The sequence below is a fragment of the Pseudophryne corroboree genome, chromosome 5 (assembly GCF_028390025.1).
Source record: "Pseudophryne corroboree isolate aPseCor3 chromosome 5, aPseCor3.hap2, whole genome shotgun sequence".
Lineage (NCBI taxonomy): Eukaryota > Metazoa > Chordata > Amphibia > Anura > Myobatrachidae > Pseudophryne > Pseudophryne corroboree.
Window position 1 is genome coordinate 427,884,364 of NC_086448.1, and position 23,485 is coordinate 427,907,848.

Sequence of the window (23,485 nt, forward strand, 5' to 3'; positions counted from 1 at the left end):
TTGTGTCCTTGGCAGTCTGTTGTATTGCTAAGTGACAGTTTGATAATCCAATACACCCAGTGGTGGGCTGGGGCTTACAATTGTGCTGGGGGTATGTGCTGAGAGTGAGCTTGGACTGGTGAGATTTGCAGGGACTGGGTAGTGCACATGGCAACAGGACAGGGGTCATCTGGACTGGGGATATTTGCAGGGGCTCAGCAGGTATAGGAGTGAGCAGAGCAGCAGTAAGCAGGGACTAAGAACATGTGTATGGGCTGAGTAGAGACTGGACGGTGCACTCAGTATTTGAGTGCTCACTATTAGGAGTGTGCACATTGGAAAGGGGACATGGCACAGGGGCAGCACGTCTTATAGTGGCTTCCTCTTGTGTCATGATGTCACATCATGTCTACATGTTAGTAAAAGCCTGACAGCCAAGTAGCAAATTGTGAGGCATAATTGCTCATCTCGTCATCTACAGTTTACAGTAAGAGAAAGTGCAGATTGAGGCGCATAGGACTTGTGGAATTGGGGCTGCCTTCTGAGTCCTGATGTCTCTTAAGATCGATCAGGGAGTGATCTGCAGAAACAGATTACAGGGCATGGAGAAAAAAATTCCTGCACCAAATAATTATGGAGGTGGAGGTGAAGTCATGTGCCCAGATGTCATCCCGTGAATCCGCCCCTGACCATATTCATATTTAAGTTGCACCCTAAACGCTTATCTATTCAACTATCTTTATTAAAGAATACCATACTCCTACTTACACTGGTAAATCTTGACACTGACCTTTGCTTGGCCATGAGCTACACTTAAGATGGATACACACAAATCTGGTAATGTGTGGAAGCAAATAACAATCAACCATTTGGTCCCAAAAGCCAGACTACGGACAACAATGGTTGTTCAGATAAATTGGTTAAATCAAACGGATTTAACCAATTTGTCAATATGACTATTTTTGTCTGTTTTCCATTGTTTGTGAGCAAATGGTCAGTTGTCATTTGCTCCAAGGCTCGGACTGGCCCACAGGGGTACAGTGGAAACCACCGGTAGGCCCAACTGCCTGGGGGCCCTCCTCCTCTAGGGATTAGGTTCTAGACTGTGCACTTGAATTATATATTATACATATGATAGCTTATACTGCACAGGGTTATGATGTATTCTCTACAGTACATTGCTGTCATTAATCTGGCACATTATCATGCATGCACTAGCATTAATTACTATATAAATTATCAACGAGTCCAGACCAGGTACACTATAATGGTTAGCCAAACCTCTGTGGTGGCTGGCCACACCTCCTTTGGAGACTGGCCACACCTCTAATCATGGGCCTCTACTACTGCATACCCTCGGTGGGCCCTTCATGCTCCAGTCCGACACGGTTTGCTACCATACTGTACAGTATGTTACCAGATTTTTGTTCCAACCCGAAAGATTGGGCAGGTAATCTTATAGTGTGTATCCAGCTTTACTCCAATTCTCTGCCATTTTCTCACTTCATTGTCAATGCTCTCAAAATCAACGCAAACCAACCCTTAATTTATTTTTACTGCCTTGTATGCTTGTATTTCCCATAGTCCAGCATTGTTAAGCAATATGGCTCCTCACAAATTATCAGAAATTTTGATTTCAGAGCAGGGCTGACTGTTCTTGGGTAGGAGGGACCCTATATTAAGGGGAGGATCTTCACTTGCCCAGAGATTCTAACCTTCGGTGAACCAGTCATGAGCTATGTTTTCCATTGCTTAAGCATCAGCAGCCCCAGCAGGTTCAATCTAGTGCTGGCTATTGGAAAATACAAAATATGGGCTAACTAACTAACCTATGCCCCCCCCCCCCCCCCTCTATTTTTCAATACCAGTCTAGGCTAAGAGGATCAGTGCTAGTTAATGATCACAAGTTTGGACAGAAAATCAGAGCTCCGGCAGTCTCGCACTCCATTACATCCAGCCCTACATGCTTAGTCCTGGTTACCTAGGAATAATGTACTTTTTAATAGAATTACAATATCCAGTCAGTCAGGTTCTTAAGAATATAACATTTACTATATTGAGCATTTGTTCAGTGATCAAAGGTGTCACTACACTTAGGGCCTGATCAGAGCCGGGCCTAACCAATATGATGCCCTAGGCAAGATTTTGGCTGGTGCCCCCTAGCACCACAGCTGGTTCCACCTCTGACCTTGCACCTCTTTCCCAGCACCATCACCCCTCACCCATAGCAGTCCTCACTTTGGTGCTCCTACCCCCTATATTTTGAAAAGCAACAGTTTGCACATTTAGCGCACAGCCCAAAAAGGGGTGTGTTTTTGCTGGCAAGGGGCATGGCCACACAATAGTAACCCCAATTCCAATTACGCCACACAGTACTGCAACTTTATTCACATTTGATCATGCAATAGTGTCCATAATTCATATTACATCCCACAGTAGTATCACTTTACCTTATAAACGTTACTCCTCACAGTAGATCCCCTTATTCACATTACATCACACTGAATTGCTCCTTATTCACATTACACCACACCCTATTGGTCTTTATTCACATTAGACGACACAGTAGTGCCCTTTCTATACGCAATGCCACATAGTAGAACACCTTATAAACATAATGCCACACATTAGTAATGCATTTATACACATAATTCCACACAGCAATGCTCCTTACACATGAGACACATTATTAATGTCCTTATAAACGTAATGCGCCTTACACATTATGACAACCTTTATTAATGCCCTTTTACACATAATGTCCCTTACACATATGCCGCACATTATTAATGCCCTTATACACATAATGACACACATAGTGCCCCCTACACACTTGCTGCACAATATTAGTGCCCCTATACACATAATGACACACATACTGTAGTACCCTGTTACACATATGCCGCACATTATTAATGCCCTTATACACATAATGACACACATATTGCCCCTTACACATATGTTGCACATTAGTAATGTATTTTTACATGACACACATAATGCTCCTTACACATATACCAAACACTACTGTACAACCAACCCACTCACATGCACACAGCACTCACACTGCCACTAACACTGTGACCTCTGCCTCTGCTTGGATACAGATGTGTCCTTATAAATCTTACCTCAATGCTAACATCTTGCACCATTTTTTAAATGAAAATGCATCTTATTTGCATTGCTATGTGGCTAGGATACATAAGCTGCTTCTGCCGATGAAAATGGTATGCAGCATGCCTATATACTGTGTGAGATTGTGGCTGTATCTGCATATGAAATGCTACAGAATATAGGCATGCCACATATCATTTTAATCAGCAGAAGCTGCTGATGCCCCTAGGCATATCAAATGCCCTAGGCAATTGCCTAGTTTGCCTATGCCTATGGCCGGCTCTGGGCCTGATTCATGTTTGTAAGTAAAGCTCCCCTTCCATTGTGACATTGCTTGTTCCGGACACAAAGTCACTGTACAGTACTTGCTTTTTTGGCGTTACTTGCAAACTTGAATTACTGTAGGCCCTTAGTTACAATGTACACATGCTACATGCAACCCAATAATACACATCTTTATTCATGGGTGGGGTTCAATAGATCTATAGTGTTTAGATAGACAGTCACAAAAGGTCGACAATTACAAAAGGGACAATATGTCAACAGGGAAAAGATTGAATATATATAAGGTCGCCAGATACAAAAGGTCTGCAAGGTTAAACAGTCATCATGTAAATAGTTGAAACAAATAAGGTCGACACAGGTTGGGGGTTTTTGGCCACATATTTTCCATTTCATTTTCTGTGGCCACATTAGTACAACTGTAGACTCTCGCCTTGTGCAAGGTAATATATTTAATGTCTGATTTTTCTACAGAAACGAGACTAAACATTAATAACATTTATTTATATATTTGATAGAATGTTTTTAGCTTAATCACACATTAGTTTTATTAATTTCAAGTAAAGATAAGCACAAGGCAAGTTACTAGGTACAAGTTTCTAGATATCCAACATTTACAATTTAAAACACAATGTAATTCATATTTAAAGCTGTATGCCAAAATAAATGCCATAATAGACAAATATAGTGACTTGAATATGTATTACAGCAGTAAAATCTTTTATTAAAAAGCAGGTTAAATATATGAAGTTACTGTATTAAGTATTATCAACCGTGTCACCTGGTATACATATACTGTACACATAATAATTTTCACACTTGATTACCTAATCTTCAGATAACATTGTTTAACCTCAAAGGCCAGTGCAGTAAACCTTTCAAAATATGTGCATTCTTTGTTCCTACTGACAAGTGTTTTCATCTAAGCAAGTATGAAAAGAAATCATCTGTAGTGGCATATATTATTATTATTATTATTATTATTATTATTATTATTATTATTCTGTTATTTACATGGTAGCACATGTGCCATGTAAAGACCCCTTAGTGATTTTAGGTAGAATATTCACCTCCTATTTAACTGCTGCATATCTGACTTATGCTAGAAATATATTACATTATGTGTAGGAAACACACTTGGAGAATTATTCAATTGTTTTGCATGCCCCCTGCTTGGCATCTATGGGGTATATTCAATTGAAGTCGGATCCATTCATTCATTTGTTGGAATGGATCCGACCTGGGCTATTCAATGCATTATCAATTCAACTTTAAAAAAAGTCGAATTGAGATGCAGGAGGGGGGGAAACGGGGGAGAGCCGCGGGCAGACGGGAGAGCAGCGCTACAGCAGCGGCTATATACTGTAGCTGCTGCTGTAGCGCTGCTCTCCCCTGTCTGCCCACGGCTCTGACCCGTCTCCCCCCCCTCGTATGTCTGTCTCTCCCCGTCCCTCCTCTCCATGGTCCCGCATCACAGCGGCCGCTCACGGCAGCGTCCACCCGGCTCCAGCAAGCAAAGTCTCGCTTGCTGGGGCCGGGTGGACGCTGCTGTGACATCCTCCTGCTCTCCCCGTCTGGCTACCTGCAGCTCTCCCTGTCACTGCTCCTGCACCCACTCACTTCGACTTTTTTTAAAGTCGAAGTGAGATAGTCGAAAAGGTGGACAAAACCTGTCGGTTTTGGCCCTGTTTTCGACACACGCACGCGATCCACGTGCTTTTCGACAAGTCGAATTCCTTGACTTGTCGAATATATTGAATAGGTCGGAATCCCTTCCGACCTAAAAAGTCGAAAACTGACGTCTTTTCGACAGACGGCAGCTTTCGACGTCAATTGAATTTACCCCTATATGACTAGATGCCTGACGTAGCAACTCAGTTGTTTCTCCATTTGGACACCCAAGTGGCTAGCTGACTTGCACACATTTCTTTTCACACCTCATGAGAGTGTAAGAAGAAATGTCTCCCCATGGCTAACAGGCATCTAAATGGAGAAACAATGAAATTGCTCTCTTTTGCACCCACTAGTGGTAGCCATGGGGGAAAATAATTGAATCACCCCCTTAGAACATATACTGTAAACTAGCTAGGCAAGCATAGATGTAATCTATCATTCTTTCGATCACACCTATCATTTTTGTATACATTTCTATGCCTGGTTCCCTAATTTCTTATTCTCTGTCGTCGTCCCCATCATGGGTGATTTCAGCATCTCTTTTATGGATGATCACCTTATCACATTCAAGATCTCATGCATTACTGTACTTTAACTTCTCGGCTGTTGAACTCTAACAAACTTCCTCATACTCATAAAGATCTCATCTATATTAATTTTCAGCAACTTTCCAACTTTTTGCAATGCTTTTTCACTCTCCTTTCCTGATATTGTCATACAACATCTTTACTAAATCCTAGCAATAACTCTGGATCAATTGGATTTGGATATTGTTTCTATTGCTGAAATAGTAATTTTATATTTAACACCTTCCCCACATATACTGCTACAGTACTGAACTTATAATTTCTATTGTATTAAGATTCTCTGGAGACAAACTATCATACTTTCAGTCTCTCATCTATGTTCACTCAACAAAACATAAACATAATTTTAATGTCTACTCAACCTTCTCACACCAAACCATGGCCCTCATTCCGAGTTGTTCGCTCGGTAATTTTCTTCGCATCGCAGCGATTTTCCGCTAATTGCGCATGCACAATGTTCGCACGGCGACTGCGCCAAGTAAATTTGCTAAGAAGTTTGGTGTTTTACTCACGGCATTACGAGGTTTTTTCTTCGTTCTGGAGATCGGAGTGTGATTGACAGGAAGTGGGTGTTTCTGGGCGGAAACTGGCCGTTTTATGGGAGTGTGTGAAAAAACGCTACCGTTTCTGGGAAAAACGCGGGAGTGGCTGGAGAAACGGAGCAGTGTCTGGTCGAACGCTGGGTGTGTTTGTGACGTCAAACCAGGAACGACAAGCACTGAATTGATCGCACTGGAAGAGTAAGTCTCGAGCTACTCAGAAACTGCACAGAGAAGTCTTTTCGCAATATTGCAAATCTTTCTTTCGCAATTTTGATAAGCTAAGATTCACTCCCAGTAGGCGGCGGCTTAGCGTGTGCAAAGCTGCTAAAAGCAGCTTGCGAGCGAACAACTCGGAATGACCACCCATGGGTCTAATTCAGACCTGATTGTAGCAGCAAATTTGTTAGCAGATGGGCAAAATCATGTGCACTGCAGGGGAGGCAGATAAAAGAGAGAGTTAGATTTGGGTGGGTTATTTTGTTTCTGTGCAGGGTAAATACTGGCTGCTTTATTTTTACACTCTGCAATTTAGATTTCAGTTTGAATACACACCACACAAATCTAACCCTCTCTGCACATGTTATATCTCCCCCCCCCAACCCCTCCTCATCACACAACATTCTTTGGTCATTCTCCTCAGAATTGTACTGACTAAGGTGGTTATTGATTTTATCAATGTTAAAGGCCATAATTAACTTTTTATTCTTCTGGATCTTTTCACTGCATTTGATGCTTTTGTCAACTCTCTTTTTAAAAAAGTACCAGAAGCCTTGGCCTTCAGGATACTATCCAAATAATATTATCTGATGTACATGTAAGGAGCATGTGTGATGGTATCTGAGGAAGTTTGATAGCATGTGAGGAGTCTGATTGGCATGTGTGGAAATGTGATGGGCATGTTATGAAGCCTGATGGTACAATGTGAGGTCTGAGTATATGTGAGGTAATCTGGGGTTATGTTGGGTCTTTCATGTAGGCAGGTCTGATGGCATGAGAAAACCGTTCAGAGGCATGATACAGTATCTATAGATATTTTTTGGATCTTAGTCATTGACTAGTGGCCAGAACTCCTTTAGACTACCTTACTCACAGCTAGCTTGACGTTAAACTAATAGTATTTTCTGTTTAATAAATAGGCCACCTTCCCCAAACAGACCTACAGTAAGTTAAATACAGTGACGGCTACTACCAGACAGTGACCCGTGCCTATCCAGAGAGGATGGAGGGGAAGAGGAGACAGTCAGCCAATCAACCGTGTTCTGGCATCTGCACAATGGATCTGTTAGATGCCGGGGCCTGCACAAGCGCACCAGCAGCAGCCAAACTGTGCATGCGCAACCCCCAGCTTCTGTGGACTGCATCGGTTGCAGGCTATAGAAGCGGGTTATGGCTGACAAGGCAGGGAGTGGCTTCCTACAGGAAGCCAGCTTCCTACTAATTGCAACTAGAGATGAGCTGGTTTGGTTCTCCGAGATCCAAACCCCCCGAACTTCGCCTATTTTACATGGTTCCGAGGCAGCCTCGGATCTTCCCGCCTTGCTCGGTTAAACCGAACGCGGCCAAACGTCATCATCACGCTATCGGATTCTCGCGAGATTCGGATTCTATATAAAGAGCTGCGCGTCACCGCCATTTTCACTCGTGCATTGGAGATTGAACGGAGAGGACGTGGCTGCGTTCTCTCCCTGAAAAGCTCTGTATCTGTGCTCAGTGTGCTGCAAATATCTGTGCTCAGTGTGCTGCAAATATCTGTGCTCAGTGTGCTGCATTGTGGGGACCACCAGTATATAATTATAGTAGTACAGTACAGTAGGCCATTGCTGTATCTTGCAGCTCTGTGTCAAGTATACTATCTCTGTGCTAGATTATTGTGAGCAGTATATAGTAGGACAGTGCAGCATTTTGGTGACCAGCAGTATAAATATAGTACAGTACAGTAGGCCATTGCTGTATCTTGCAGCTCTGTGTCAAGTATACTATCTCTGTGCTGCATTATTGTGAGCAGTATATAGTAGGACAGTGCAGCATTTTGGTGACCAGCAATATACATATAGGGGGTAATTCCAAGTTGATGGCAACAGCAAATTTTTTAGCAGTTGGGCAAAACCATGTGCACTGCAGGGGGGGTAGATATAACATATGCAGAGAGAGTTAGATTTGGGTGGGTTATTTTGTTTCTGTGCAGGGTAAATACTGGCTGCTTTATTTTTACACTGCAATTTAGATTGCAGATTGAACTCACCACAACCAAATCTATCTCTCTCTGCACATGTTATCTCTGCCCCACCTGCACTGCACATGGTTTTGCCCAATTGCTATCAAAAATCCTGCTGCGATCAACTTGGAATTACCCCCATAGGCCCTCATTCCGAGTTGTTCGCTCGCTAGCTGCTTTTAGCAGCATTGCACACGCTAGGCCGCCGCCCTCTGGGAGTGTATCTTAGCATAGCAGAATTGCAAACGAAATATTAGCAAATCTGCTACTAAATAATTCTTTGCAGTTTCTGAGTAGCTCCAGACCTACTCACAGATTGCGATCAGCTCAGTCAGTTTAGTTCCTGGTTTGACGTCACAAACACGCACAGTGTCCGGCCAGTCACTCCCCTGTTTCTCCAGACACTACCGCGTTTTTCCCTGACACGCCTGCGTTTTTTAGCACACTCCCGGAAAATGCTCAGTTACCACCCAGAAACGCCCCTTTCCTGTCAATCATTTACCGATCAGCAGTGCGACTGAAAATCGTCGCTCGAACACCAGCAAATCTACTAAGTTTTGTGTTAAATAACTTAGCGCATGCACACTGCATACCATGCGCAGTTAGCAACAAATCGCAGCATAGCAAAAATCGGCAACGAGCGAACAACTCGGAATGACCCCCATAGTACAGTACAGTAGGCCATTGATGTATCTTGCAGCTCTGTGTCAAGTATACTATCTCTGTGCTGCATTATTGTGAGCAATATATAGTAGGACAGTGCAGCATTTTGGTGACCAGCAGTATATATATAGTACAGTACAGTACAGTAGGCCATTGCTGTATCTTGCAGCTCCGTGTCACTTCAAGTACCCATATCTGTGCTGCATTGTGGTGACCAGTATACTACAGTACAATAGTCTAGTGCTGTTCTCGCTGCTCAGTGTCAGTTCTCCGTAGTATCATCAGTGCTCAGTATAATCAGTGCTCAGTAAAATCAGTGCTCAGTATAATAAGTGATCAGTATAATCAGTGATCAGTATAATCAGTGCGCTGATAGACGTGCGCCCATTTTCCGCCATTAGTGCATTGGGATTTAGACAATTGATGAAGTTATTGTGTCCCCGGTACAAAATCCCATCTAGATTCCACTTCACTAGGCAGGCGAAAGCGAGATTTTAACAATTAATATCAGTGATTTATAATTAATTATTACCGTATATACTCGAGTATAAGTCGACCCGAATATAAGCCGAGGCACCTAATTTTACCACAAAAACCTGGGAAAACGTATTGACTCGAATATAAGCCTAGGGTGGGGAATGCAGCTCTAGCCGTACACAGCCCTCATAGTGCCAGATATGCCCTCATACTGCCAGATATGCCACCACAGTGCCACATATGCCCACACATTGCCAGATATGCTCCACAATGCCAGATGTGCCAGATATGCCCTCATGCTGCCAGCAGTGCCAGATTAAGGTCCACATGGGCCTGGAGCTGAAATATATGAGGGGCCTATTCTATGTCGATGCAGGGTGTGTAACCAGTTCTGTGGGTTTGTTCTTATACTTCTGCACCTCACTCCCTCCTCATAAGCCCGCACCTCACTACCTCCTTCTTTCTCATACTCCTGCACCTCACAACCTCCTTCCTTCCCATACCCCTGCACCTCACTCCCTCCTTCCCATACCCCTGCACCTCACTCCCACCTCATAACCCCGCACCTCACTCCCTCCTCATAACCCCGCACCTCACTCCCTCCGACCCATACTCCTGCACCTCACTCCCTCCTCATAAACCCGCACCTCACTCCCTCCGACCCATACTCCTGCACCTCACTCCATCCTTCCCATACCCCTGCACCGCACTCCCTCCTTCTCATAACCCTGCACCTCACTCCCTCCCATACCCCCACACCTCACGCCCTCCTTCTCATACCCCTGCACCTCACTCCCTCCACCTCAGTACCTCATACCCCTGCATCTCACTACCTCATTACCTCCTCATACTCCTGCACCTCACTACCTCATCATACCCCTGCACCTCACTCCTTCCTCATACCCCTGTACCTCACTCCCTCCTCATACCCCTGCACCTCACAACCTCATCATACCCCTGCACCTCACTACCTCATCATACCCCTGCACCTCACTCCCTCCTCATACCCCTGCACCTCACTACCTCATCATACCCCTGCACCTCACTACCTCATCATATCCCTGCACCTCACTCCCTCAATGTGCATGTGCACAGTATATCTTCCCCTAGCACGCAGAATAGACAGTCTTATGGCAGAGAGGAGCTGGGGGTTACACCGCTGCTGAACCACTGCATCCAGCACACAGACAGTGCCCCAGTGTAGTAGGTGCTATAGGAATGCGGCTGGGAACAGGTGCTGCTGGTGGACAACGAAGGATGACTGTGTGTAGCACAAACAGAGCGTGCGGCAGAACACATGCCAGTTCCCAGCTCTACAGCTACACTCAGAGCGGATGACTTCACTCAGTATACAAAGCATGACTGACCCGTTAGATGCTGTGCCGCCGGTGTGCCTGCTCCCGCTGTTACAGTCGCCACCTCCTTCCGTTCCTAGAGCTCCACCAATTACTTAGCAGGGAGTCCAGGTAGGCGACAAGTGGCGTGTGGGTTGGCCCCTGCAGCATCCTGAGCCGGCCCTCAATTTCTATTCACCAATACCAATGAAGATGGGGGTGGTATGACTGAGCGGCACTACCAGCACTGGCTGTGTGTGATTCCAGCATACTACCCGGATGGGGGGTGTATGGTGTATGGTGGGGGTGTATGAAAGGGGTGCCTGACTTTGGATGGCATCCGGCGCTGGGCCGCTGGCTGTAACAGGAATAAAAAAAATAAATTTTTCCTTTGCATGCTGACAGCCTCCAGCGGATCTCTCTGGGCCTATTTTCATTGGGGGACTTGGAGCTGCAGCTCCATCCGCCCCATTGTTAATCCGGCCCTGGCTGCCAGATATGCCCCACAGTGCCAGATATGCCCCACAGTGCCAGATATGCCCTCATGCTGCCAGATATGCCCCACAGTGCCAGATATGCCCTCATGCTGCCAGATATGCCCCACAGTGCCAGATGTGCCAGATTTGCCCCACAGTGCCAGATGTGCCAGATATGCCCCACAGTGCCAGATATGCCCCACAGTGACAGTTTGTTACTTACCCTCCGTCACTACCGTGCTGTCCCATCGCTCCCGCTCTGTCTTCTGAAGGAGGGACACGGAGGGCACAGCGCGCGGCTCTCCTGTGTCCCTTCTGCGTCTCCGGCGGCCGCGGCGTGTGTGTGTTAAAGGAAGTGCCGGTTCGTGCACTTCCTTTAACACACACACGCCGCTGCCGCCGGAGATGCAGGAGGGACACAGGAGAGCCGCGCGCTGTGCCCTCAGTGGCCCTCCTAAATACTCACTCGAGTATAAGCCGAAGTGGCTTTTTCAGCACAAAAAAAAGGTGCTGAAAAAGTCGGCTTATACTCGAGTATATACGGTAATTACAGTGATCTTGCCAAATGATTACAGTGATTTTGTCATTTTCTTCCACTGATTTGGACCAATAATACCATTGATTAGAACAAATAATTCCAGTGATTTTGTCATTTTCTTCCAGTGATTTGGACCAATAATAGCATTGATTAGAACGAATAGTTCCTGTGATTTTATTTTCTTCCAGTCATTTGGACCAATAATACCATTGATTAGAATGAATAATTCCAGTGATTTTGTCATTTTCTTCAGTGATTTGGACCAATAATAGCATTGATTAGAATGAATACTTCCTGTGATTTTGTCATTTTCTTCCAGTGATTTGGACCAATAATACCATTGATTAGAAAGAATAATTCCTGTGATTTTGTCATTTTCTTCCAGTGATTTGGACCTATAATACCATTGATTAGAACGAATAATTCCTGTGATATTGAGGAGTTTGTGTCGCTTAGCTTAGCCGTTCAGCGACCACAGTGCACCTCTTTTTCTCTTTTCTTTGCATCATGTGCTGTTTGGGGCCAATTTTTTTAAGTGCCATCCTGTCTGACACTGCAGTGCCACTCCTAGATGGGCCAGGTATTTGTGCCGCCCTCTTGGGTCGCTTAACTTAGTCATCCAGCAACCTCGGTGCAAATTTTAGGACTAAAAATAATATGGTGAGGTGTGAGGTGTTCAGAATAGACTGGAAATGAGTGGAAATTATGGTTATTGAGGTTATTAATATTATGGGATCAAAATTACTCCCAAATTCTATGATTTAAGCTGTTTTTGAGGGTTTTTTTTTTTTTTTAAATACCCGAATCTGCCCAAAAATTGTCAGGGATGTTTTGCCAAAATGCGTCCGAATCCAAAACACGGCCGCGGAACCGAATCCAAAACCAAAACACAAAACCCAAAAAATTGCAACCCAGTCTGTCAGTCCCAGAGGGCGGAAATACCTCCTAACGGGAATGCCTAAATAGGAAGTCACTGCCAGCTACAGTGAAGCCAGTTCTTCAGTCAGTAGTAATCATTCCAGTTCCTCCTGCACAATGAGGACAGGATTTTTACTCCAACCTGTTTCTAGTCCAGAAGCCAAATAGGTTGTTCCGGCCAAAACTCAATCTCAAAGAGCTGAACAAGTACATTTTAGTGCCTCATTTTGATATGTAGACTTTACGTTCCATCATTTTGGCCATGGAGCCAGGGGATCTTATGGTATCCCTGGATATCCAGGATGGTTACCTATGTGTTCCTATAGCCCTGTCCCATCAGCGCTATTTCAGGTTCGCTATCACCCAACAGAATTTTTAGTTCCAGGCCCTACCATTCAGATTGGCCACAGACCCCAGAGTATTTACCAAAATTATGGTGGTAATAGCAGCTTATCTCCGCCAGGAGGGTATAAGAAATTTTCCATACCTCGACAATCTTTTAATCCTGGCAGTCTCAGGAATTGCTTCTGTGTCATCTGCAACAGACAATAGCGTGTCTGCAGAAGCACAGTTGGCTCATAAATTGGGCGGAATCATTTCTGGTTCAGTCACAGCGGATGACTCACTTGGGGGCTGTATTGGATTTGAGCCTTCAGAGAGTAACTTTACCTCTGAACAAAATATCCAAAGTTCAGTCAAGGATTCAGGAGCTGCTACACAGTCAAAGGGTATCCATTCATGCAGCAATGCGTGTGATGGGATTGATGGTGCCAACATTTGACATGGTAGAGTATGCTCAGTTCCATTCGAGGCATATGCAACATCTGATGCTTACCAAAATGAATGGTTTTCATCAGACAATAAAAACACAGACTATGGTCCTTACTCTGGAAGTAAGGAGGTCATTAACCTGGTGGCTACAGACATCACATCTAGACAAAGGGATACCCTCTTGGATATCAGATTGGGAAATTCTGACAATGGATGCCAGCCTTCAGGGCTGGGGAGTGGTGTCAGGAAGGTTTTGTTTCCGGGGGCAGTGGACCAAGGAAGAAAGTTGCCTGCCAATAAATATATTGGAACTCCGGCCCATATTCATGGTGCTGATTCAGGCAAAGGACATCCTTCAGGGGAAACCAGTTCAGATCCGCTCGGACAATGCGACGGCAGTAGCATATCTCAACCAACAGGGAGGAACTCGTAGCCAAAAAGCAATGAAGGAGGTAAGTTACACGTTAAAGTGGGCAGAACTTCATCATCTTGCCTTGTCCGCAGTGTTCATTCTTGAAGTCCTAAATTGGATAGCGGATTTTCTCAGTCGACACGCCATTCATGCAAATGAATGGTCTCTACACCCGGAGGTCTTCCAGACCCTGGTCGACAGGTGGGGGTTGCCAGAGATAGATCTTATGGTGTCCCATCAGAACAACAAAGTTCTCACATATGGGTCAAGAACAAAGGATCCCAACGCGATCTTTGTGGATGCCCTATGGGGAGATGGGACTTTCATCTGGCCTATGTGTTTCCACCAATCGCCTTATTACCCAGTGTGGTGAGAAAGGTAAAACAAGGAAGGGGTGCCATGATACTAATAGCTCCGGCTTTGCCCAGAAGACATTGATACACAGATATGCAGAGGATGTCGATGGATGCTCCATTCTTACTCCCTCAACATCCAGATCTACTGACTCAAGGTCCTTGTTGTCACAGACACCTGGATCTACTGTCTTTGATGTCATGGCTCTTGTGAGAATCCTCTTGACTTCAGGATAGAGGTCTCAACAGGTAATTCAATCTTTGCTCAGAGCAAGGAAACCTTCCTCAGCTCGCATTTAACACGGAATATGGCAAGCCTATATTCAATGGTGCAGTGAATGGAAATTTGACCCTAGGTTTTTCAGAGTCTCCATGGTCTTAGGATTCCTTCAGGCAGGAATGGATAAAGGTTTAAGGGTGGCTTCCTTGAGAGTGCAAGTGTCAGCATTGACTGTATGGTTCCAAAAGAAAATTGCCAACCTACAGGATGTGCACACTTTTTTTCCATGGAATGCTGCGCATTCACCCTTCTTTTGTTCCTCCGACAGTGCCTTGGGATTTAAATTTAGTTCTAAAGGCCCTTCAAGTTGTCCCGTTAGGACCACTTAAAAGAGTGGATTTTAAAAGGTTGACAGCTAAAGTTCTCTTTTTACTGGCCATGGCTTCAGCTACAAGAGTTTCAGATTTAAGGGCATTGTTATGTTGTCCTCCATTTCTGATTTTTTATCCAGATTGAGCAGTTCTCAGAACTAAATCTGTGTATCTTCCTAAGGTGGTGTATAAATTCCACCTTAACGAAGAAATTGTATTCCCAGCCTTCCAAGGGCCGGACCGTTCAGCGGGAGATGCATCATTGGACGTAGTCCGTGCCTTAAGGATCTACGTAGATCATACCAGTGCTATCAGAAAGATAGATTCTCTCTTTGTTCTCTACGGATTTCACAAGAGAGGATGGCCTGCTGATAAGCAGACACTGGTGAGGTGGCTTCTGATGACGATTTCAGAAGCATATTCTCAAGCTGATCTCCCTGTTCCAGCTAATGTCTCTGCTCACTCTACTCGTAAGGTAGGTCTATCATGGGCAACACAACGTGGTGCTTCAGCAGAACAGATGTAAGGCAGCTAGATGGTCTGCCATTAACACATTCGTTAGACATTATGCCGTTGACACCTTTGCCTCTCAGGATGTTGTATTCGGGTGGAGGATTCTCCTGTCCAATCAGGAGCATCCACACCACTAAATTGCTTTGGGACATCCCAATGTTATCCTGTGGATAACCTGTGGACCCTGCAGGAGAAATATACATTATGGTAAGAAGTTACCAATGATAACAGTATTTCTCCACAGGGATCCCACCCTGATGCACCTGATTTGAGTATCCTTTTACTCACTAACCTCTTCCTTCTTGTACGGAAGGGTGTGCATGTGTGTTCTTCTCGCCTGATTAGGGCTCTCTATGATGCTCCTGCCTTGAGCTTTAGAAAAAATACTGATTTGCCTGAGCCAGGAGGTGAGGATATATGGATGGGCCCGTTGCATGCTGGGAGGCTGAAAAGCTTTGACCGTTTGGTGCAAATCCGCTGTCACTTCATCCTATCCCAATGTTACTATGTGGATCCTGTGGACTTAGGAGAAATATCGTTATCAATGGTAAGTTCTTACCATGACGTATATTTTCTCACAAACTGGCCCAGCAATAAATTAATAGTATTATCATTTAAAATGTATACCGGTTTATTAACACTTATTTATATAGCTCCATCATATTCTATTACACAACCAGACACACAATACAATTTATAGCATTCACATTTAATAAACAAATGAACCCTTTCACAACAGCTCTGTCATTAAAGTAATAGCATTCTCATTTAATAAAACGGTCTGTTTCAAAACAGTCCCAATGCTAAGTTAGTAGAACACTAATAGCTCCCACATTTATTAGAGAATAATCTTTGCATTAATAATATTACACTACATTTCATATACCAAATCTTAATTTGAATTTAGCCCATTGCAATATTCTTATTTCAAATCATGTAGGTCATCTGCACAACTATTTTTTTTTCTTCAAACTACAGTGTACCCCCCAGTACTGTACCATTTTCAGAACCAGTCATCTTTGCCACCCCATTGCAAATGTACTGTGATACTGCCGGTCAGACCACAGTATATCCATCCAAGGGGTGTTGGTTCTTTTTTTTTGATCCAGGGAGGTTCTATTTTTGGTCAATTAAAATACTACATTCTTGTTTTTAATAACTTGTTACATATGTCTCCAGTTTATGTCCATGGTCCCTGCTGCTGCATCCATCTAGGCCTAGGGGTGTTCTTTATTTTGGACCTGGGTGTTCTTTTTTTGGTCAATCAAAAAAATACATTCTTGTTTTTAATAACTTGTTACATGTCTCCACTTTATGCCATCTTGCACTTGCACCTTATTTCTTTGCGTTATGTGCTCTTTGGAGCATTTTTGATCATACAGGTGAAACTCAGAAAATTAGAATATCGTGCAAAAATGTATTTATTTCCACAATACATATGCATGATTATACTTTTCAGAGGGCAGACATTTATGTATTTAAAATCCTTTTTTTATTGATTTTATGTAATATTCTAATTTTCTGAGATTTTGGATTTGGGGTTATCGTATCATGTAAACCACGATCATCAAAATTACAACAAATAAAGGCTTGAAATATCTCACTTTTCATGTAATGAGTCTATATGATATATTAGTTTCATTTTAAGTTGACTTACTGAAATAAATGAACTTTTGCACGATATTCTAATTTTCGGAGGTTCACCTGTAGTTTAGAAAACTGCCATCCTGTCTGATACTGCAGTGCCATTCCTATATGTGCCAGGTGTTTGTGACACCCACTTCTGTCGCTTAGCTTAGTCATAATATGCATAACCCAGTCCTGAAGCCGCGCCTCCACCCCCCTGCCTCATGCCGTGAACATCTCATCTTTGCTTGCATACTGCCATCAGGCTACCTCCCGCTTGCCTGCACCTCTTGTCATCTGTCGGTCGCCTCTCCCCACTAGATTGTTCTTCAGAGCAGGGCCCTCTTTCCTCTTGTTATCTAAGACCTCGTCTCGACACATTTCACTCGCAGCTCTCCCCTACTCAACGACCATCTTTACCCTGCTAGTAAAGGCTCATCTCCATCTATGGCCACCAGCCCCTAGTAGTACGATGATCACTTCCTCAATACTTACATCTTAGCTGTATTATGTCTTGAGAATGTGTGGTGTTCTATGTTACCTGTACTCTATTTCTGTTATTTATTTACTGTAATGCTAAGTTTTGTCTCCCTGTACTGTCCTTTGTACGGCGCTGCGAAACACATGTGGCGCCTTATAAATAAAATGTAATATTAATAATAATAATAATAATAATAATAATAATCCAGCTACCTCAGTGCAACCTTTTGGCCTAAACTGGATAAAAACAATAATGTGAGCTGTGAGGTGTTCAAAATAGACTGGAAATGAGTGAAAATTAATGTTATTGAGGTTAATTATACTGTAGGAACAAAAACACTCCCCAAATTCTGTGTTTTTAGCTGTTTTTATGATATTTTAACAAAAAATTACAACCAAAACCAAAACGCACAAGTGAGGTTTTGGCAAAACCAATTAAAAATCAGAACACGAATCAACAAAAAAAAAAAACCATAAGCAAAAAAAATGGCCAGGCGCACATCTCTACTGCTTACTGGTTTATGCCTTACCAGACTTTTATCCTCATAATCTATTTTGAATGTTTCAGCTAGACTAAGTTTTTTCCTCACAAAGTGTCTTCTACTGTTGCTCTGTTCTGTCAGTCACTACTGTACAGAACATCAGTTTTACCATATCCAAAATAAAAACCTTCCAATTAAATGTACAGTAGTGTCACCAACAAAACTGCAACAACATCTCAATATATCTCTCAGTTTGACCGCTTTGCTCTGCATAATATCTGTGTTCTCGTCATAACCTGCTCTTATTCCTGGCTGTATGAATTTTTTTTGGGCCATACTCTGGAATGCCATCATTCACAGAGATAGACTCTCCTCTAGTCAATAAACTTTCAAACACTCCGAAAATATATGTCTTTATGTGAACTTAATCAAATTCCTGAACCACCCTATAATCTTCCCTTGACTAGCCTTGAAGGGTCCCATTTCTCCTTATCCCACAGTAGCCTAAAGGCCCCAAAGACCCTTTCTCCCAAGGGGGGCTGAATCTTTCCCTGGGGAACAGATTCATCAACTCTCCCCAGAAGTGCTGCAAAAAATATAATATGACATAACTTGAACTAGCATGATACTATGGTTATAAAATAAACTAGGGCAATACTACATGGCAAAACTTTAGCTAAGACACTACTATGGTTCATAAAATGAACTGGGGCACTATTATGGGGCATACAATTAACAAATGCTGCAGAGAGATGTCTCTCTAGAAACATTGGGACATGGGCTCCTTTGGAATGTTGCTATGGAACCCACAAAGTCCTGGCTACATCCTAGGCAGGGGGCATCCTGTTTCCTCACTGTACATTTTATCTTTGGACATATTACAGTGTGTTTACATGTATTGCTTATTTGTACATTGTAATCAATGTAGTGCCCCCAACACATGGGTGACTCGCCTGGTACCCTGTGAGTTATGTAAAATGCATTGTTATGAGTAAGCCCTGGATTCTTAGGTTTTAATCTACTCTAATTCTTTCCCATTACACTGGTACTTTATCTCCATTCACTTTATCTCTATCCAAGGCTTAGTAAATAGACCCCTTAATTTCTACAGGACCTAAAATAACCTAATCTGGGTGTGATCACCTAAAATGACCTATTTTGACTATTAGAACCTAAAAAGACCTAATTTTGTTACTGAAGTTAAAACTGTATACATTTACTGTGAAAAACATGTGGAATGAGTAGTGTTTATATGTTATTCATATACAGATGTGTCCTCTTACAGTCTTCTTGCATAGCATACTGAGCACGACTGCCGGATCCAGAGATTCATGGGTGCGAGCATGCACACCCTTTTGCTTATATGTGAAATCCGTGCTGCAAATTGATTGCAACCTCCTGCAGCGTAGCTGCAACTTTTCCACTTTTCCACTTTTAGATTCTTGTAAAGGCTTCATATATAGCCCAGAAAACCAGAAATTAGATTAATGTGCAACAAAATAATTACCACTCTTAAAAAGATAAATGCTAATGATTAAAAAAGTATTCTATTTACTGAAAAAATATAGGTAATATTGAAATTGTGGCCTTAACAGATGGCAGTTAACCACAATCACACAATATGACAATGTTGTATTGATACTGAGTATAAATCACATACTGTTTTCTTAAACAAACATGAATTAAAACAGCTACTGCACTATTTGAAGACTAAAGATGCACTACAAGCAAAGACAAAAGGTTCAGTGTCTGTGGATGTTATTCAATAACCCACACACTTCCTATTTCAACATGTTGTCTTTGCCAATTACTACAACAGAAGGAAATTTACAATAGCTTCACATATTTTACCCCACGCATTGCATTTGACTGGTACATAATTAAAATGATCACCAATACATCGTATAGTAGAAAAGATATTTTTCCTAACAACCTACATACTTATTAAAATGTGTGTTTTGTTACTGAATTAGATGAATGTTGCAATAACATGTAGTAATTATATTTCATGTGATTGCAACTGTTGAGGTTTTCTTACAAAAATGTTCTTTACCTAATAATGCTATGCTATTTAAGCCATATTTATAATATGTTATGTTAGCCAAAAAATGGTATTCAAACAAACATGATGAATACACACATTTCATCGGGTCTTAAACAATGGATCAGTGTATTCTTGCCAGTTTCCTCTAGTTAATGGAGAGTACAGAAAATTGTAATTCAAAGATGAACAGCAGAGCCTAACTATAAAAGCAGTGCAATATTGCTGTGTATTAAACATGTTCATATGCCCAGTAAATTACAAATAATCGTTTAACACATTTAGGATCATGCATCACACGTATTCATTTGTGGATTTACATGATACCTATGTATAGCATTAATGGTCAAGAATAAAGAACAATACTGTAGTTTACACTTAGCTTTATATCAAATGTGTACATCTTTCAACACTTATTGCAGTAACTGTGCAGAGTCAAAAGATCTTCAGACAAAATGAATTTTCAACAAGCAGGTAGTGCCTATGTTTATTTATATGGATATTTAACCTATTACTAACTATAATTTCTGGCTTAATCCTTGTTATTAGAGATGTGCGGCTGGTACTTTTCGTGTTTTGTGTTTTGGTTTTGGTTCTAATTCCACTTTCGTGTTTTGGTTTTGGATATGGATGATTTAAAAAAACAAAAACATAAAAACAGCTAAAATCACAGAATTTGGGGGTAATTTTGCTCCTACCGTATTATTAACCTCATTAACATTCATTTCCACTCATTTCCAGTCTATTCTGAACACCTCACAATATTGTTTTTAGGCCTAAAAGTTGCACCAAGGTAGCTGTATGACTAAGCTAAGTGACACAAGTGTGCGGCACAAACACCTGGCCCATCTAGGAGTGGCACTGCAGTTACAGACAGGGTGGCAGATTTAATAAACAGGCCCCAAACAGCACATGATGCAAAGAAGAAAAAGAGGTGCAATGAGGTAGCTGGATGGCCAAGCTAAGCGACACAAGTGTGCGGCACAAACAGCTGGCCCATCTAGAGTGGCACTGCAGTTAAAGACAGGATGGCACTTAAAAAAACTAGTCCCCAAACAGCACATGATGCAAAGAAGAAAAAGAGGTGCAAGATGGAATTGCCATTGTCCCACCCACCCTTATCTTGTTTAAACAGGACATGCACACTTTAACAAACCAATCATTTCAGTGACAGGGTCTGCAACACGACTGTTGCTAAAATGACTGGTTTGTTTGGGCCCCCACCAAAAAGAAGCAATCAATCTCTCCTTGCACAAACTGGCTCTACAGAGGCAAGATGTCGACCTCATCCTCATTCTCCGATTCCTCACCCCTTTCACTGTGTACATCCTCCTCCTCACAGAGTATTAATTTGTCCCCACTGGAATTCACCATCACATGTTCTTGTGTACTTTGTGGAGGCAATTGCTGGTAAAGGTCTTCCCGGAGGAATTTATAATTAATTTTGATGAACATCATCTTCTCCACATTTAGTGGAAGTAACCTCCTACGCCGATCGCTGACAAGGTTACCAGCTGCACTAAACACTCTTTCGGAGTACACACTGGAGGGGGGGCAACTTAGGTAAAATAAAGCCAGATTGTGCAAGGGCCTCCAAATTGCCTCTTTTTCCTGCCAGTATACATATGGACTGTCTGACATGCCTGCTTGGATGCTGTCACACATATAATCCTCCACCATTCTTTCAATGGTGACAGAATCATATGCAGTGACAGTAGACATGTCAGTAATCGTTAGAAGGTCCTTCAGTCCGGACCAGATGTCAGCTTTCGCTCCTGACTGCCCTGCATCACCACCAGTGGGTAGGCTAGGAAATCTTATCATTTTCCTTGCAGCCCCAGTGGCGGTAGAAATTGAAGGATGAGCTGTTGACGGGTCACGTTCCGCTTGAGTTGACAATTTACTAACCAGCAGGTCTTTCCACCTCTGCACACTTGTGGCTGCTGGAAAGAGAGATACAACGTAGGCTTTAAACCTAGGATCGAGCACGGTGGGCAAAATGCAGTGCTCTGATTTCAACAGATTGACCACCCTTGAATCCTGGCACAGTGAATGAAGGGCTCCATCCACAAGTCCCACATACTTAGCAGAATCGCTCCATCTTAGCACATCCTTCAATTTCTCCAGCTGCTTCTGCAAAAGACTGATGAGGGGAATGACCTGACTCAAGCTGGCAGTGTCTGAAATGACTTCACGTGTGGCAAGTTCGAAGGGTTGGAGAACATTGCACAAGACGGAAATCATTCTCCACTGAGCTTGAGTCAGGTGCATTACCCCTCCTTTGCCTATATCATAGGTTTATGTATGTCAGCGTCCGGAGTCTTACCAGTACACTGGGGCCGCGGGGCTGGCTTCTCTGGCGGTGTGCGGGCAGTGGCGGAGGTGGGCTGCTGCGCCGGGTCCGTGGGCAGCAGTAGCGGCGGTGAGCGGTCCGCTCGTGGCGGCGGGACGCCGCTACAGCGGTTGTTCTTGCTGAGCCGTTGCTAGGAGACCAGAGGCAGTGAGCAATGTGGCTTTGCAGAAAGGTCTGCATTACTGGGCGCCGCCATGTTGGAGACCAAGTTTTATGCATAGTTCCTGTTTCCTGTTTCTTCCAGCCAATCCAGGGGAAGCTCTCCCTATAAAAGGGGGCTGGTTTAGGACAGGGACGCCAGTGCTTCAAGTTACAACCCTGTTGTAGGTGTTTCAGCCTGTGCTCCCAGGATCCTTGTCGTATTCTGGTTACTCCTGCTTGGTCGGTTCTCTATTGTTGCTCTGCAGTCCTGCTGTTCCTAACCTGCTACTGCCTGTGGAAGCACTCCTAGAAAACCCGGTCCAGTAAGACCCTTTGGGCACAGTCGGCCCCGGGTCTTCTGCCTCGTCTTTCAAGCCACACTCCACAGATCTACTTCACCAGCCACGTCTTTGTACCACCGACCACAATCTGCAGATTGTTATCTTCAGCCTCAACCTCCAAACCACAGTCCACAGTCTTTGTCTCCAGCCACGTCTTCAACTACCATCCACAGTTCCACAGTTCATTATCTAGTCTCGTCTTTCAAATCACAGTCCACGGTTCTTATCTCCAGCCACGTCTTTAACCACCATCCACAGTTCCGCAGCTCATTATTCACAACCTTGTCTTCCAAGCCACAACCTGCAGTGCTTTATCCGCAACTACGTTCTTTAACCAACGTGCTCCAGCCACAGTTCTCTACCTCAGCCCTGTACATAATAAATATTCTTTGACTTTCAACCCCACCTACATTCTTCATTGTTCTGTGTCCCATGCGAAGGAACTATATCCAACCCCCTCATCTTGTTCACCCACAGCCATCTACCTCCTTGGGCAAGTCTCAGCTGCCGGATCCTCAAACTTTGCTAGATGTGACAGTAAGCACTGGCCCAATGGATTCGACGGGTGATCAGGCCTCAGGA